This window comes from Lepidochelys olivacea, assembly GCF_965140295.1.
Source record: "Lepidochelys olivacea isolate rLepOli2 genome assembly, chromosome: 22".
NCBI classification, from domain to species: Eukaryota; Metazoa; Chordata; order Testudines; family Cheloniidae; genus Lepidochelys; species Lepidochelys olivacea.
The window spans coordinates 21,903,596-21,918,444 of NC_140432.1; positions in this window are offsets into that span (position 1 = coordinate 21,903,596).

The window sequence follows — 14,849 nt, forward strand, 5'->3', positions numbered from 1 at the left end:
TGCCTCCCAGAACCCTAATCCTCCCCTCCCCCTAATCCAACTCTCCCTCTCAACCCCTAACCCTTTCCAAACCTAATCCACACCCTAAACCTAACTCCCCCTTACCCTCACCCTAATCCAGCCCCTAGACCCTGACTCTGTAATCCCAACCCTAAACCCTCAAACCCTAATTTTCCCCCTCAGTGGGTGGCACCATCCTCTTTGCAGTGGGGGGCGGAGGTAGGCTAGACAGAAAATTGGGGGGGCTGCACCCCCCCTTGCCACATGGCCCCACCCATCTCTATGGCTCCGCTCCCTGCTCCTCTTAAGTGCCAGCCCTGCCTCCTCCCCCACCCCCTGCATTTCCCTCCTCCTGGCCAGTGGGGGGTGACTGAGGTGCTGGCTGGTGCCATGGTTTGGGCAACTGGGGTGGTCCCCTGTCTCCTCCTGCTGCTGCTGCTCTTCGCCCTGGGGCTGGGGCTGCCCCTCAGCTTCCTGCCACCCTTCGACTGCTTGCATCCCCCAAGAGCTGCCCTGGTAGGGTAACCTGGCTCTCACAGAGCCCTCGGGGAGCATCAACCATGGACGGCAGGGCCCAGGAGCCTGGGGCGGAGTGGGTCTGTTTGGGTTGCCGTGGGGCACCCTGAGCCCTCTGTCTGCTCTGGGCGGCGCATACGAGTGTGTGGGGACTTCCGCGATGCTGCTGGTGGTGGCACTGTCGTCAGAGCTGGGTGGCCAGAGAGCTATCCGGTTCGGCGAATGAAAACTGTGGGTCTCCCATGGAGGAGCAGTGACACCCGGCGGCCAGTCAAGGTACTGCACAGAGCGTGGTGTTGTCCATGGAGTAGCAGTGACACTAGGTGGCCAGTTGGGGTAATGCACAGAGTGTGTTTCCGTTGCAGCAACAGTGACAGCCAGTGGTCAGTCAGGGTAATGCACGGATCACATTTCTTTGGAGCAGCAATGACATCCTGTGGTCAAATGCACAGAAGGTGGTTCCCTTGGACCAGCAGTGACACCCAGTGACCAGTCGGGATGATGCACAGAAGGTGGTTCCCTGGGAGGAGCAGTGACACCCAGTGGCCTGTCGGGGTAAAGCAGAATGGCCAGCAGGTGTGCATCAGTCTCTTGCCGTTTGGTGGACGGGTGGTGGGTGAGGTGGGCTAGAGAAAAAAAATTGGGGAGCTGTGCCCCCTTCATCACCTGGCTCCACTCCTCATGGTGGCCAGGCCTCTGCTCCTTGTTAAAGGCCAGCTCATCTCCTCTCCCCCTTGGCCAGGGTTTACAGCAATATAACCTTTATTAAAATAAAATAGTAAACAGGATTTACTCCAAGTCCATCTAAATAATCTAAATCTGTCCAAATTTTAGGATTAAATCCGAAATCCTCTTAAATATCCCATCAGAAACCAAAAATCTAAAGCAACATTTGAAACTGCAAACAATGCTTAATTTAAAACCCAAACATTAAGAAAAGCTATTTTGTTTAAAAAAAACAACACATGCTATAAATTATCAAAGAAGTGTGCTATAGCAGGATGATAAAATAAAATAACATAACATAAATAAGTCCTACTATTAAAACCACCTATAAAGCAATTGAATAGTTGAATACTGGCCAAAATACTGGTACTGCAATAGTTGAATACTGCAATACTGGTATTGCATGGCAGACATTCCAGTCCCGTAAACGTCAATTAAAAACTCCACTTCAACTAAAAAAAAACAAACAAACCAAAACTAGGGTTACCATACATCCTATTTTCCCAGACATGCCTGGCTTTTTGGTTCTTAAATCACCGTCTGGGAGGAATTTTTAAATATTTTTAAATGTCCAGGATTAGCCATTATTTTCCCCAAAGAAGAGTTGATCATTCAAGAAAGAAAGTGAATGTTGATCACTTGAGAGAGTGCCTGCTTTCCCCCCCCCCTCCGGGCAAGCTGCCACCACTTGCGCTGTGAAACAGCTGTTTCACATGGCTGGGAGGGATGGGGGAGGAGGGGGAGCACTTGGGGAGGAAGCAGGGCCTGGGGGGAATTTGGGGAAGGGGACCAATGGGGCAGAGTGGGGGCAGAGTTGGGATGGGGACTTTGGGGAAGGGGTTGGAATGGGGGTGGGGAAGGGGGCAAGAGCAAATACCGCCACCTGTGGAGTGTCCTCTTTTTTTGAATGTTCAAATATGGTAACCCTACCAAAACAATAAACCAAAGCAGTCAGTCTTAAACAAACCTGCACATAAGCGAAATTAAACCTATACCAACATTGCAACAAACTATGTAATTTTCGAATTCTAACTTCTTGTTTCACCCAGGAGGGAAAGTGTTCTGTAGCCGCAGTAACCGTGCTGTCAGGACAGCATTTCTTTCACTAAAAACGGGTTTTACCAAATATAAATTGCCTTTAAAATGGTCTAACAGAAATTCTAATGGTATCTTTGCAATAATATCCCAAGTATGCAAGTACGTCCCCTCAGAGCAGCACCGCATTCCTCAACGGCTAACCAAGTGAGTAAGTGATATTCTTCTGCTAGAATCCCGCCCGGGTGATGCATTTGTGAACCTGGGGCCTGAAGCTGACGCGAGAAAGGTGAAGGGAGCGAGCTCGGAGCTCTCCGACGTCAGCTGCTGGAGAGCTGAGAGAACTGACGGAGCGAGGCACGAGCTAATTTTAAATATTAACGTGGGTCTCTGGCGGCGGGCTCCCCCTGGAGAACACGGAGAGTTGATTGAGCGCGGCAGGATCTTATTTGCATAATAAAAGCCGGCAGTTTGGGGACACTGGGGTAAAATTTGAGTAAGTTTTGCGGTTGGGACCCATATTTTTTAGTGTAAGGTATTGGAAGCGCGCCTGGGCAGAGCCCGCCCCGGCTGGGAGTGTGGTCACCCTGACTGGGAAGCCCGTTGCCCGACTGGGGAAGGCGCGCTGAGCGCTCCAGGTGCTTCAGAGAGACGAGCTGGCGGGAGCTGGGTGGTATTTTAAAATTCTGTCTGGGGGGGTTAGTGGCTGCGTCGCTTTTCTTTTCTCTCTTCAATGCGCCGCCGATGGAGTCTGGTGAGGGGTGTAATTGCCCGCGTCCTATGTGCGCTGTCGTGACGGCGGCCCTGGAACAGAAGCGCGCGGGCAGCGGTTGGGGCACGCGGCAGTTCCGAGGTTGGAAAACGGTTAGTGTCTGCGGGAGATCTCGGAAAGAGCCGCTACGGGACGGGGGCGGGGCGCTCGCTGTCTCGCGATTTTTGAGAAGAGCAGCGCTGCCGGCCTGCCCGGCATTTTCTGACAGCTGATCTCCCATTGGGCCTAGTGAGGTGACGTTTTCCTGAAAGATGATCTCCCATAGGGTCCTCACTAAGTGGCGTTTTCTGACGGAGCTAATCTCCCATTGGGCTGTCACCAAGTGACGTTTTCTGAGAGCAATGTGGGGCGGAGACATGATGGCCTTGTGCAGTCGGAGCTCAGCGGACGCCCGCGGGAAGTAGCTTGGGGCCGAGCGGCGCTGATTCCGGCTGCTTGGGCGGAGGAGCGGAGAGCACAGCAGCGGGCGCTGCCGTCCTGCTTGGCGAAAAGCCGCAGGGCCCGTCGGTGTTCACAGGTCCGCCCGCTTGCTGCACGATTAACTCTGCTTTGGTGAACTTTCCACAGCTCAACCCTCTCTTTTTGCACAGGGTTACAATGTCCTTCTTAAGGAGACGGTGACAGGCCGTCTCTCCGCTGTTGCCAAGTTGTTGTGGACTCACAGGCCCCTGTGCTCTTAGCTCCCCACGGTTTCCAGGGAGAACCCCTAGTGTGCCAGCCCTTCTCGAGGTCACCACCTCTTTGCCAGGGTCGAGCTGCAGACTCCTCCGCCCCTAGGACTGCTTGCTGCAATCCCCAGGGGGACCCTGTTACGGCAAAAGTCCTTCTCTCTCTCCCAGGACCAAGCCGCAGGCTCATCTGCCCCGAGACTGCTCACCACAGTCCCCAGGGGGACCCCATTACTGCACAGTCCTTCTTGTTGGTCACACACTCCCAGGGGTTAATTGCCCCCAAAACAGCTCCTCTCTGAGCCTTTAGCACACCTGGTCCTCATCAATCCCCCTTCGTTTTACTGCTCTCCAGTCATTTACTGCAGGAAGCGTCACCCACGGGGTGCAGTACATCCCACTGCTACCACCACTTGTCACAGAGTCCCTGGGTGATGCTCTGGAACTGCTCCCTACGAAGCCAGTCAGGACTCTGGGGAAGTCTCTTTTCTGTGAGCAGACTGTCTTCAGGACATACAGCTCACACAACTTCCAGCTTCCTGGGTCTGACCTCGGAGCATTCAGCATCCTCTGCCCCTCCGTGCACTTCCCACAGCAAGTCCGCCCAGGCGGGCTCCTGGGGAAGCCAGAAGGTCCAGCACCCCAACTTTGCAGTCAGACGTGACTCTCAGCCAGCCAGTAAAACAGAAGGTTTATTAGACGACAGGAACATGATCTAAAACAGAGCTTGTAGATGCAGAGACCAGGACCCCTCAGCTGGCTCCATTTTTGGGGGGCAGTGAGCCAGACAACCACGTCTGCACTTCACTCCATGTCCCCAGCCAGCCTCAAAGTGACTCTCTCCCGTTCCTCCTCCTCTGAGCTTTGTCCCTTTCCCAGGCCAGGAAGTCACCTGATTCCTTTGTTCTCCAACCCTTTAGCTCTCACCTTGCAGGGGGGAAGGGGCCAGGCCATCAGTTGCCAGGAAACAGGGTGTGGGCCACTCTCTGTGTCCAGACCCCTGCACACTCTAGGACTCTGCAACGATCACACACCCTTATCCCACCACCTAGATACTTAAGAGCTGCATAGGGGAAACTGAGGCATCCCCACAATATTCAGAGGAAACATTAAGAACAGTCCCGCTTCATCACACTCTGATAGGCTGGTAATTGTCTGGGAGTGTCCCCTTCCTCCCCCTAACGAAATGTGAAGGAGGGTGACCTGCGAGCAAGTAGAGATGCTTTGTAGTTTCTGCTCTGTCTTTCCATGTGATCTGGTGTGAGTCGCTGGAGACCACATTGTTCTCCAGTTCCCTACTCAACCATTTCTTTCTTCAGAGAACCATCCTGGGCAGGCATGGGTGTCATTGGCTGAGGGTGTGCAGAGATCTGGAGGGCTGCAGTTCCTTATGAGTAATGAGCATTTTAGGCCCTGGATAGGCTGGAGAAGAATAGAGAAGGGGGCTCCAGTGAGCAGCAGCCAGCTAGTACATCTGTCTGTGTGCACGCAGCAGTGGTGGCCTAGCTTATAAGTGTTCTCTTTCTCTTTTCAGTTCCTGTTGACTTTGGGTAGATGAGAGAATGGCCAGCCTGTGGCAGAGACCAAAAGGAGCACCCACCCTGAGGCCATCCTGGGGGATGGAAACCAGACAGTGATCTGTGGAGTAAGAGCAAATAGAAATTTGCTCAGTAATGAGGGAGGGCTGCAAAGACTCTTCTTAGCATGGAGTGGCTCTTTGAGAAAAGGCCTTTGCATCTATGTGAGGCACAATAAGCTTGGGGGAGTCGTTGGTCCCCTCTCAAGGACTTGCCTGGTGCTATGGAGTCTTCTTGAAGTATGGTAACTATGTGGAGAGCAACTTGCCTGTAACCAGAGATGCTCAGTCCTTAACTCTCTTCCTTCTACATCACTGAGTGAGCTTCCCTGGTGACGCCACTCCTAGTCCTCCTCCCTACTGACTCTGGCTTGCTTCAGAAGACATGAGCAGGGGGGACCGAGAGTAGCCTTTGTCCTGTGCGTCCGCTCACAAGGGTGCACCACCCAGGGCAGGTGGAGGGTCCACAGCTCAGTACAGCATCCCAGACTGATGTGCTCTGGCCCTGGGTCCTGCTCCTGGGTCCTGCTCCCTGAGGGCTATGCTGGTCCCGTAGCGGGACCCCACACCAGGGACGCTCTTATAGGCTGTGAGCAGTCAAAGGGCAGTAGGGAACTGAGGAGCAGCCACAGCCCCGGTGCCCGAAGCAGCAGAAGGACAAGATGGGGAAGTACTGTGGCTGCCTACAAGATGGCAGTAGCTAGTGCAGCAACTGCTTCACCCTACCCGACTCTGGCTTCTGGCCTCTGACATTGCCATGGGCCAAGGCCTTGGAGGAGAGGAGGCGGGGCTGGCACTTCACTGAGGAGGAGCAGGAGGTAGAGCCACAGGGAGGGGCAGGGCAGGGCAAGGCGGGTTGCTGCTGTCACAATTTTCTGTCCCCACCCCTCCCCAACAACCAGAAGAGGCTGGTACTGCCCACTGCTGGCCACAGGGTGTTACTGGTTTTTCTGAGAAACACTCTGTGCATTACTTTGACTGGCCACTGGGTGTCACCACTGCTCCATAGAAGAGAGAGTACATGCATTACCCCTGACTAGCCATCGGTGTCACTGCTGCTCCTGAGTAAACAGTCTGAGTTGCCACTGGGTGTCGCTGTTGCTCCAGGGCAGAAGCAGTCCGTGCATTATCCTGATTGCCCACCCACCGGGTGTCACTGTTGCTCCTGGGAACACCACCAGTGCATTACCCTGACTGGCCTTGAAGATAAATGTGTGGTAAAGGCTGAGTACAGACTCCTGCTTCCCTCTACCTGTGGCTTGGTTTCTAATAAAAGGTTTCCTGCTCGTTCTGGGTGAAGGAGGAGAATTTCCCCATTTTGGGAGTAGCTGATCTCCCAGGGCAGGGGGGAGCATGTCCTCCTGAGGAGAAGCCTGGAACCAGGAAGGTGACTACAGGTGCTGAAATGAGGAATCCTTGTGGCACCTTAGAGACTAACAAATTTATTTGGGCATTTCCAAATAAATTTGTTAGTCTCCAGGGTGCCACAAGGACTCCTCTTTTTTACTGATACGGACTAACACGCCTACCACTCTGATGTTTGTTCTTCCTTCATGACTTGTCTCTAAAATGTTGGCCAACATGCTCGCTCTCCTTGCCTGTTGGTCAACAGCCTCCCTTTATAGATATGTTCACCTGCATGTGTCCCGTGGTGAGTGAGACAGAGATGGCTGTAGCTCTGTGTGCAGATCTACTGTGTGTGTGTGTGTGTGTGTGTGTGCGTGCGCGTGGGGGGAGGGGGAGAACAGGACAAGGACTTAAAGCTGCTGCTGCTTCTCATGTGTGCTTCTAGTGCAGTGTGCCTTGATGCAGCAAAGGAATTGTAGTCTCTTACCTTTGTTTGCAGAATGTGGTGCCCTATGTGCTACTTGGTGCAGCTGGAGGTGTGATTAAAAATACATAAATTCATCATATAGACAAGTTTGCAAAGATCCACTTGGGCACTGAAAATTTATTCCCCAGAATGCCCCCATTCCCGTTTCTTCCACTGTCCCACCCCTACTGTGGTATGCTTATGAGAAGCTCATGGGATCTTTTTCAGGGGAAAAGGCAATATGCTGCGTTTATTGGAGATACAACAATTAGCATATGCATTCAATCACACACACATTGTCCCGCCAGTCTATGTTGTGTTACCAGTCCAGAGTTCAGAGCAACCGAGTGGCCAGCTAGGTTGATCACGGGTAGGGAGGAACCAGGTTCTGTCAGTCACGACACAATGCTCTGGGGAAGTCTTGGCAGGACGAACCCAAAACTTCATGGCAAAGCACCATGTTTATATAGTGAACTTCCTTCATTGGGACCAATGAGTTTTGCATCATCATGCTGTAATGAATTGCCGTTTGACAAGTGCTTGTTTTCTTAAATTGTTCTTATTTTTTTTATTTTATTCCTTCATCAGTCTCTTGGGGAGTTACCCCATGCTGGTTTTGATCACAGCTATCTTGTCACAATTGGTAGGTGCTTGCCTTATTTTTCAGTCATCAATGTGCCCAACTTTGATATCTCAATAGGGGCGTGTTGCAATCTCCTGGCGCCTTGTTGGCCGATGGCCAAGGATGTTTGGTGAGGTGCCAGCTATGCCCGTTTTATACCATCCGTGACTTTAACCGCTAGGACACACTGTCCCTTTGCGTTGGGCAGCCCGGGCTAGGCTGATGGATGCCCCAAGGTCCTAAACACCCGTGACTTTAACTGCTAGAGCTCAGAGCTCCTTCGCAGTGGGCAGTCAGGATTGACTGACAGGCGCCCCAAGAGTTTGCCCCGTGGAGGCGGCACAACTCAACGCTAGGCTCTTAGTACTCTCACCTAATGGCCAGGCTTTATAGCCAAAACAGCTGAGGTTCTTTAATTGTGTTGGCTGCTTTACAGTAAACCAGAGAAACAAGTCAGGCTTATGCACAAATGGTTACCAAAATTTATTAAACTAGATTCTAATCATGTGGTTACAAAATTGCTAGTGCCTACTTATTTAAATTTAGAGATGTTACACACACAAACAAGTTACAAAACTGAAGCCACAATCCCAAAGAAAGAAAACAAAGTATAGAGCTCTATTTCAAAATATGTGTACACTAAAGATAGGAGATCAGGTGTGGGTGCTTCTTACCCTCCTTGCATCTCTCGATTCCAGTGGTGCCAAGCCAGGATCGGTCACTCAATTCCGCAGAAAGACGAATAAGGGACAAGGCTTAGGGACCCTCTTAGCTGCAGAAGCCTTGGGAGGCTGTCACTTATCTGACCAGCAGATTGATAGTGAAAAGCACTCAAAAATCATGGTGCTGTAGGTCCCATACTTATACCTCTGTACTCCTTTATTCTCTTTCTCCTTTCTTATGCCAAATTGGGGCTGGTCTGTCTGGGTGAGGCCAGCTCTCGCAAGAGTAGTTTACACTTGCAAGGGAGAGAAACAATAAGTTTTGACTACTGGACATTCCTTTTATTAGGGTAAATATTTTCCCACCTAGGATGTTGGGGTGTGTGCATCACGCTATTTAGTAGGGGCTAAGAGCCATGTCTGTCACAGCTTCTTTATCTGCTGTGAGCCTAATCGTTGTATATGTTCCCAGAGGCACATTGTAGCAGCACACTTGTGCTTCTCACAGCTTCAGAGGCTGTGCTGGAATTGATGTTAAGTGCCCTGTTGTTTTGGCTCCCTTGTGTTCCCAGCAATGCTGGTCTGAGAGGGGGGCTGTCTGTCTGGCTACACGCCTTTATGTCTGTCCTCCCTAGAACATCTGGTCCGGTGATGGCCTTAATGCTTTTCTTCTAACACACACATTCCTCATTGATGTACAAAGCAGGATTGATTTACACAGACTATTTGAACAGGAACACCAAACTACAATGCAGGATAAAACAATTATTCCATTCTTTTACTTATTTCAAAATTCTAATTTTAAACCTACAACAAAGCGGTGATCCTAAAGGTCTACTACTGCCTTGAAATCAGCTTTAGACACTAGATTCTGGCTGGGAGGAGGAGGATGTAATCCTTAACCTTCTACAGATGGGGAAACAAGCACGACTGAGGCTGAACAGTCACACTGCGAAACATACAGAAAATTTTAACTACATATAACTCTGAGTTCTTTAGTATCTCAGTCATGCTTATCCGCTGGCAGCCTACTCTAAGGAATAAGGATGTATTCTGATAGGTTGGTAGTAGTTTTTTTAAATAACAATGTGTGGTGGGGGACTATGCTCTAGCAGCTCTAATTTTAACGCACCTTTGTATAACTACCACTTAAACTCTGTTATAGTGTATAGTAAGATCTGTTTCTCCATTTGTATCATTACAGCAGGTTTTTTTACATCATAAATGACTAAACATATGGGAAGAGAGGACAGGCTACTCCCTTTTCCCCTTCACTCTGAACCACATGTACCGTGCTGGAGGGGAGATAGCCCAGGAGTTTTGCAGGTACCCTTTTGCCCCATCTCTGTATTGAGATGTCACAGCAGAGGCAAGGCACTAAGCAGGGGGTTGGATCGAGGAGAAAAAGATAGATGGAGTGTCTTGTGCTTTCTCCCACCATGAAGTGAGGAGCCAGAAACTTGTAGCTGCCAGGGCATGGTGAGAAGCACAAGCTGCTATGAGAAGTGCCTTCTATATGTCCAACAGCGAGTCACAGAGGGAGCATCCCTGAGCTGTGCTGCCAGTGGGAGCAGCCAACCTCACAGTGAGGGGCATAGGTGACCCCTCCCATGACTGGGGACAGTAGGTTACAGTGGGGCACCCTTTGCCATCCACCCCCCATCAACTTTGCTTTCCCTCCTTGGCTTGTGTGCCTCAGTTTCCTCCTCTGAAACCACTTCATCTCCTGCTCCTATCCTTCCAGGAACTCACACCGTCCACCACTCACCTAGATAAAGTCCTCTTTAATACCCTCTCATTCTCTCCCCCTGGCGGACCTGCACCCTAACCCTCCACATCCAAAATCTCCTATTCTCCCGTATGCCCTGCCCTCCTGCTCCTGCCCATTCCCATGCCCCCTGAGCAGGTCCTAAAGCAACATGCCCCCACTTCAACCCAAACGGGTGGAGCCACAACTCAACATCCCACAACTGCCAGGGGCCCCAATCCCTGTGCTTATCCCCCACCTGCTCCCCTATTGCCCCTCAGCCTCAGTCCTCCTCAGAACTTCTCCATCAATCAGCACCATGGACTCTCTCTCTCCTTTCCTCTTCTTGTGCTGTCTCCCTTCATAAGACACGGGAAGGTGTGCTAGGTGTGCATCCCCATAGGCTTGTTCTCGGGAGCCATAAAGAAGGAGGAGGGGACAAAAATCATGCAGGGCAGTGAATAGTAGAGTGGAGCGGTGACTGTCGGTGTTGACTCAGTCTCTGTTTATTGAGTGGGTCTCATGCAGATGGAATGGGAGGGGGAAGCAGGGATGAGGGCAAGATTAAATGCACCATTAGAACTTTGTGTAATGATCGTTCATGCTTGGCATTTGCAGCTGCTCTTGCAGAGGAATTGTCCAGGAGCCCTAGCCGGATGAGAATATGGCAGAAGTGGACCTGAGCAGCCTGGACATCCTTCAAAGGAGACATGAATAGTCCTCATGTTTCTGCCTTCTGCATAACTGGCTGTGAGGTCAGTGCTTTCAAGTCCTCGTCTGTTCTCGCTGTAGTACTCTTCACGGGCCGTGGGCTTTCTCGTTAGGTACGAGACTCTGGGATTAAGGCTGGGGAAGGGACCAGAGTCTCCTGAGAAAAGTGACTATTTTTGGTGCCATTACAATGGGCGCCTTCTAGTTGCAGTTGTAAAGTAGGAACGTGAGATGGGTTCATGGCAGAGCCATGGGATACGGGAGATGTGAAATGAAGAGACTATGTGACACTGCAGATGGAGATGCTAATATTTTTTCTTCCCCATCTCCCCCCCACCCCCCCCCGGCTGGGTTTAGTACCAAGGAAAAAGAAGTGAAGAGTCAGAGTCTACTGCCCTCGTGCGATGGAAAGTGAGTGAGAGCAGCGAGGCTGTGACCATTGTTGATGCCAGGCAAGAGCTGTCCATCTGGGAGCTGAGGAGACGCCACTGTCGGTGACATAAGTGTCTGGTTTGGTGAGGGGTCTGCTCACGCCCCACCTGAGTCCAGGTAGGGAAGCTCCATAAGGTAGGGCTGGGTTTGTAAGGAAAAGTTCCTGATTAACTGTGGTTACGAGGGAGGAAAGGTGGCCCCCATTTTCAGAGGCTGCTCATTTCTCTGGTCAGCACCGGTGTCGCATCCACAGCAGAAGGTTTCATGTAGGAGGATGACTCCAGGAGGTGAGTTGCTTGCTGTCCTACCATTTTTTCTCTCTCACACTCCTGTAGGAGTTTGCTGCCTTGGGGACAATGTCAGGGGGAATCCCCCAATATCACTCCTTTTGTTCTGCTCTTCTCTCCCATTCAGTTCCCAGTCTTTGTTACTGGGAGGGTTTCAAAATGTCTCGCTGGTTTAGTGCTAGTGGGAGGGACCAGTCAGTGCTGTAATCTAGTGACCAAACATTTCCCCAGCATAGAATCGTAGAACGGTAGGGCTGGAATGAACCATGAGAGGGCATCTAGTCCAGCCCACAGCACTGAGGTGTTTGTCCAACCTGACCTTGAAAACCTCTAATGATGGGGATTCCACCACCTCTCTTGCTAATCTATTCCAGTGCTTAATTACTTTTTTTTCACAATTGAGTCACGTGGTTGACTCAGATTCAATTTGTGATCCACTATAACTCCCGATCGTTTTCAGTAGTACTACCTCGTAACCAGCTATTTCCCACTTGGTCGTTTGTGCATTTGGTTTTCCTTCCCTAAGTCTAGTACTTTGCACTCGTCTTTATTGAATTTCATCTCATTCATTCAGCTCACTTCTCCAATTTGTAAATGTTACCTTGAATTCTATGCCCAAATAAATCTGTTAGTCTTTAAGGTGCCACCGGACTCCTTGTTGTTTTTGTGGATACAGACTAAGACGGCTACCCCCTGATAGGTGACGCTTTGTTATTTTTATGTCTGATTTTATAAGCAAGTAGTTTTTAAATGGGGCGTAACTCAGAGGTACGCAAGACAAATCAGACTCCTGAAAGGGGCACAGTAGTGTGGAAAGCCACCAGTCTACACAGCTATTTTTAATGGCTAGCACCAACAGTGGAGCACCTATAGGGAGACACATCTCAAAGAACTGTTAGGGGGCTTATTCCTTCACCCACTTACTTCCCTGGTCCTTCTCACATGAACAGAGAGCAACAATATCCGAAGTCCAAAGGTGCTTTTGATGTTTATTGGGGTGAACTTCCAGCAAGCATGATTCCAGTTTCCTTCCTTAGTGTCCCCCTTCCCAGCTCTGACACCACAGAGCCTTACACCTGTGTCCTTGTTCCCATTCCTGCCCTTAGCCAAACATGATTCCAATTTCCCCAGCCCCATTCCCTGTTCCCATTTCCCCTCCCCACACCCACCCACTCACTTCCTGATTGACTGCAGACTATATAGTAAAACTTGAGTTCTGCTTAGCTATACGTTAACCAATCATTTTCCTGAAATTTAACTAACCAATCCTAACATATTGTAACATGATTATGTAACCAATAATATCCCACCACCTTAATTAGTTTACACCCAGCAAAATTAATTATACAGCAGACAGAAACAATCACAGAACCAGACAGAGATTATACAGACAAACAACAACGAAGTGGGAACTATAATGACAAAACAATACAAAAAGAAAAGGAGGACTTGTGGCACCTTAGAGACTAACCAATTTATTAGAGCATAAGCTTTCGTGAGCTACAGCTCACTTCCTCAGATGCATATCGTGGAAACTGCAGCAGGCTTTATATATACACAGAGAATATGAAACAATACCTATTCCCACCCCACTGTCCTGCTGGTAATAGCTTATCTAAAGTGATTTCCAGCACAAATCCAGGTTTTCTCACCCTCCACCCCCCCACACAAATTCACTCTCCTGCTGGTGATAGCCCATCCAAAGTGACAACTCTTTACACAATGTGCATGACAATCAAGCTGGGCTATTTCCTGCATAAATCCAGGTTCTCACATCCCCCCCACCCCCATACACACACAAACTCACTCTCCTGCTGGTAATAGCTCATCCAAACTGACCACTCTTCAAGTTAAAATCCAAGTTAAACCAGAACATCTGGGGGGGGGGGGGTAGGAAAAAACAAGAGGAAACAGGCTACCTTGCATAATGACTTAGCCACTCCAAGTCTCTATTTAAGCCTAAATTAATAGTATCCAATTTGCAAATGAATTCCAATTCAGCAGTTTCTCGCTGGAGTCTGGATTTGAAGTTTTTTTGTTTTAAGATAGCGACCTTCATGTCTGTGATCGCGTGACCAGAGAGATTGAAGTGTTCTCCGACTGGTTTATGAATGTTACAATTCTTGACATCTGATTTGTGTCCATTTATTCTTTTACGTAGAGACTGTCCAGTTTGACCAATGTACATGGCAGAGGGGCATTGCTGGCACATGATGGCATATATCACATTGGTGGATGTGCAGGTGAACGAGCCTCTGATAGTGTGGCTGATGTTATTAGGCCCTGTGATGGTGTCCCCTGAATAGATATGTGGGCACAGTTGGCAACGGGCTTTGTTGCAAGGATAAGTTCCTGGGTTAGTGGTTCTGTTGTGTGGTATGTGGTTGTTGGTGAGTATTTGCTTCAGGTTGCGGGGCTGTCTGTAGGCAAGGACTGGCCTGTCTCCCAAGATTTGTGAGAGTGTTGGGTCATCCTTTAGGATAGGTTGTAGATCCTTAATAATGCGTTGGAGGGGTTTTAGTTGGGGGCTGAAGGTGACGGCTAGTGGCGTTCTGTTATTTTCTTTGTTAGGCCTGTCCTGTAGTAGGTAACTTCTGGGAACTCTTCTGGCTCTATCAATCTGTTTCTTTACTTCTGCAGGTGGGTATTGTAGTTGTAAGAAAGCTTGACAGAGATCTTGTAGGTGTTTGTCTCTGTCTGAGGGGTTGGAGCAAATGCGGTTGTATCGCAGAGCTTGGCTGTAGACGATGGATCGTGTGGTGTGGTCAGGGTGAAAGCTGGAGGCATGCAGGTAGGAATAGCGGTCAGTAGGTTTCCGGTATAGGGTGGTGTTTATGTGACCATTGTTTATTAGCACTGTAGTGTCCAGGAAGTGGATCTCTTGTGTGGACTGGACCAGGCTGAGGTTGGTGGTGGGATGGAAATTGTTGAAATCATGGTGGAATTCCTCAAGGGCTTCTTTTCCATGGGTCCAGATGATGAAGATGTCATCAATATAGCGCAAGTAGAGTAGGGGCTTTAGGGGACGAGAGCTGAGGAAGCGTTGTTCTAAATCAGCCATAAAAATGTTGGCATACTGTGGGGCCATGCGGGTACCCATAGCAGTGCCGCTGATCTGAAGGTATACATTGTCCCCAAATGTGAAGTAGTTATGGGTAAGGACAAAGTCACAAAGTTCAGCCACCAGGTTAGCCGTGACATTATCGGGGATAGTGTTCTTGACGGCTTGTAGTCCATCTTTGTGTGGAATGTTGGTGTAGAGGGCTTCTACATCCATAGTGG